Below are 4,355 nucleotides of genomic sequence, written 5' to 3' on the forward strand. Positions count from 1 at the left end.
ATTTCTTTCAAAGTACTTATACTAGAAATGCAGTTTTGGAGGTCAATTTTGTCTTCCCATCAACCGTGAATATTTTTAGGGCAAGGTACTGTGATTTTTATCTCTGAATCCTTAGCAACGAGCTAAGTGTCACACATAGTAGGTACATAATAATGACTTCTGAATAAAAGAGACATAGTTCTTTCACATTAAATAGTTTAAAGTCAGTTAGGGTAACGAGAATCAGAGATGGACAAAGGGCTCTACAAAGTTCTTTAAACCGTGAGTCTTTAAACATTTATTCTGTTACTTTGAGCAGCAAGGCCAGCCCTATTAGAGAGCATTATAAATGAAAAATATGCAAATGTTTAAAAATAGCCCAGTTTTTTTAAAAAAATATTTTATTTAGTTTTGTGACAGAGAGACAGCCAGTGAGAGAGGGAACACAGCAGGGGAATGGGAGAGGAAGAAGCAGGCTTCCCAGCAGAGGAGCCCCACGTGGGACTCGATTCCAACTCTGGGATCATGACCTGAGCCGAGGGCAGACCCTTAACCGACTGAGCCACCCAGGTGCCCTAGAACACCTACTTTTAACCACTGATCCTAAGTGCTAAGGGGAAGGGGCATAATTATATAGGGACCAAAGAGATATTTTTCATAGAGAGTTTTTTCAAATGGAAAAGCCTGGGACACCTGGGTGGCTCAGTCAGTTAAGTGTCTGCCTTTGGCTCAGGTCATGATCCCAGGGTCCTGGGATCCAGTCCCGCATCAGGCTCCCTGCNAGTCCCGCATCAGGCTCCCTGCTCAGCGGGGAGCCTGCTTCTCCCTCTGCTTGTGCGTCCCCCTGCTTGTGAGTGTGCTCTCTCTCTGTCTCTCTCTGATAAATAAATAAAATCTTTAAACAAAAAATAAATGGAAAAACTCATGATATATATTTGTTGTGGGGGTGGTGATCACAAGTGAGCCCTTCGCCCTTTTGCCTGGCCACATGCTTCTCACTGTCTCTAGTGGGGGTGGAAAAAACTCGGTTGGTCCCCCTCCCTCATCATCAACTATCCTGCTAAGGGAAGGGATGACCCATGGGCACAGCCTCCCCTCCAAAACCCCTATGCCCACTGAGCTGGGACTCAGGAAGCACACTGATGAAGAAACCCTCCCCCTCCGCCCCGCAGTGAGTTCCAAAGATATGAAAGGGGCTAAGGGAAATCATCCTGCTGAGACAATTGCTCACATTTTCCTGCTTTTGCAGGAAGGGCTGCTGGAGGGGAGGGATGCTGGGGGCTGGAGGAGAGCCTGGAGGCTGAAGCTCCTTTCTCGGTCCTGCCTTGGGAGTGAGGCAGTGTCCCTTCAACTCGGCCTTCTGGGCTGAGCTTCCACTGGCTCTGAGGTGGAGGAATGATTAGGATGGTTCTTTCTCGGGGCTCAGAGATCTTTTCCCAGGTGCTGGCTCTTCAGCTGGTGCGGATAGACCCTAACCTGCCCATGCCTGACCTTCTCCATCACGATAAAGGGGCAGAAGGGCCCCTGTCTCCTGGCTCTTCTGTGGCTCCCCCTGGAACCGGGGTGTCATGGGGGTGGTACGGGGAGCACACTGTGTGATTTGTCTCCAGGGCTACAAACCCAGCCCGAGGTGCCACTCATTCTCTGAGCTTCGAGGTTTGTCCTCCCCCACGGACCCCCTCCCAGGCTAGTGTCCGCTCCATCCTCAGCCCCCCTCGGGGTGGAGAGGCTGCAGAATCCATCTGGATAAAGAGCGTGGGATTGATGTGCTGTTTTTAGTTCCGTGGGAGAAGTCATAACAAGGGGTTGTAATTTCTCTGCAATTTCTCTCCTCGATGAGGCATCTGTTGGCATGCTGCGAGGAGATTCTCATCTGAGCACAAGGCCTGGATCTGGATCCAGCCTCGTGGGTGTGGCCAGGCCTCATGGCCCCTTCTGTCTCCCGGAGGCACTTGACTTTGCTCTGAAAGAGGGGTGCAGTTTAGGGGCCTGTCATTGTTTCCTTCCCTGCTCTGGCTGACTCACACATGGCCTCAGCTCGCTGCCTGGAACGGCACCCGCTACACCTCGGTTACCTCTTGTTTCGTGCTCCGTCTGAGCCACTGCTTCCCTCGATGCCACCCCTGACCCCCAGCACATCCGGTCAGCTCAGTCACCACTCTGACCATGTACTATGTGCCGGAGATCTGCAGATGAACAGGGACACCCTGTCCTCGGGAAGCTGGCTGCGTGGGTTGGAAGGGATTCTCGTGCTAGGGCAGAATGTGCAGGGGGCCGCGGAGCTCACAGAGGGAAACTCATCTTCTGGAGGGGAGTGATTGGCAGAGCTGGAACTCGGACCACCAGGGTTTTGCTCCAGACCAGCCAAATATGGAGGGTACGACATTTGGGGAAAAACGATTTTAGATTTTGCAACAGAACATGTTGCTACATTTACCTGATGATAGGACATTCTTCCTACACAGCAAGACACGTGGTAGGAAGAACGATTATTTAAAATAGGAAGTTCCAGGTGCCTATTTAACAACAGCCTGCTCCCCACCTCCCTAGCCATATCAGGCACAACCAAGCCAATCTTTGTCTTGCCCGGGGCATCAGGATTGCTAGTAACAGTCCTGGTGACTAAGAGTGAACCCAGAAGCAGGTGTGCTTGAACTGAGTCTTGGTGGGTGGGCAGGACCCTGCCAGGTGGAGGGGCCGGGGAGGTGGAGGGAGTCCCAGGTGAGAAAGGTGTGAAGGTACACACCATTTCCAGGAGAATAAACACGGTTTGGTTGGGCAAAGCCTTAAGGAAGGAAGAACAAGAGGTGGTCCTCAAATGGTAGGTGGGGCAAAATCCTGAGGGCTTTGATGCCACACCAAGGAGGTCACGGCTTCCCACCTTCAGGCCCGTGCTCATCGCAGACTACGAGTCTCTCAGAAGCAAGGTTAGGACTGGGGTAAGGTGCCAAAGGGGCAAAATGGAAGGAGGCACTTACTCTCAGAATCGTGCCAGTGCAGGGCTGGTCCCCTGAGAGTAAGGGCCCTTTGCGCCCTCTAGAAGCCTTCCTTCCCTCACCCTAGATCCAGTCCTGCTCAGGAGGGAGGTCACATTTTGTAAGTTTTTGTATTCTGAGGGCCTAAAACAGTGCCTGACCCTAGTAGCAGACCAATAGAGGCTTGTGGAATGAGTGAATGAATGAGTGGGTGGGTGTTTGTTTTCTGTCTGGAATGTGTTTACCCTCCTCATGGCCAGTCAAGGTGCGTCATTTCTTTCTTTTTTAAACTTTTTTTTTAAGACTTTATTTATTTATTTATTTGACAGAGATAGAGACAGCCAGCGAGAGAGGGAACACAAGCAGGGGGAGTGGGAGAGGGAGAAGCAGGCTCATAGCGGAAGAGCCCGATGTGGGGCTCGATCCCACAACGCCGGGATCACGCCCTGGGCCGAAGGCAGACGCTCAACCGCTGTGCCACCCAGGCGCCCCTCTTTTTTAAGCTTTTAATTTATTTATTTGAGAGAGAGAGAGCAAGAACGCATGAATGGAGGAGGGGCGGAGGGAGAGGGAGAAGAAGACTCCCCAGTGAGCAAGGAGCCCGAGGCAGGACTTGAGCCCAGGACCTTGGGATTATGACCTGAGCTGATGCTTAACCAACTGAACCTCCCAGGCGCCCCGAGGTGTGTCATTTCTTTTCAGGCTTACTTCTTCGCTGCAGTCCCTCCAGAATGCCCTCCCCTGAGCCCTTAGCTCTTATGTTGTATGCACATCCCATCTCCCAACCAGACTGTGCTGTTCTGTCTTGGAGACAGATGTAGACAGTAGGTGCTTACATTGGAGGCATAATCAAATTTCAGAACCCTCCCTGGGCAGGCTCAGTAGTTCTAGAATATCCTGGCCCCTTGGATGGGAAGGACCAGCGACCACCACCACTGCGGCTATGCAGCTCTTTGGGGTCTCCCTCCTTCCCCTCTTCTTCCCTACTCTTTATGGGGCCAAGACTCAGAAAAGGGCTCTGGAGGGGGGTGTCTCCAAACTGCTCCTTCACAGTCCTCCCCACTTACCCAGCCTGCTTCCTTTGCTCAGCCTCTTTGGACCACGGCCAGGTGGCCACTGCTCATGTAGTTACGAAGGCTCCAGAAGTCTTCTCAGAACACCCCCCACCCCCGCACTTCTGACTGATGGCACTCCTCACCAGGTGTGGAAACCATTGACTCTTGGCTGAGAAATGCGGTTAAACAGGAACCCTGCTGGGATGTGGAAGCTGAGGAATGATGAATGATCTACTCAGGAAGGGTCAAGACATTCGGATTTCTGGCCAGTGGAGGGTCTGTTTCAATCAGTCACTCTTGCTGCCCAAGGAAGCAGGATAGTCCCCTCCCGCACTCACTTACTGCC

Source organism: Ailuropoda melanoleuca, chromosome 13 (genome assembly GCF_002007445.2).
Source record: "Ailuropoda melanoleuca isolate Jingjing chromosome 13, ASM200744v2, whole genome shotgun sequence".
Classification (NCBI taxonomy): Eukaryota; Metazoa; Chordata; class Mammalia; order Carnivora; family Ursidae; genus Ailuropoda; species Ailuropoda melanoleuca.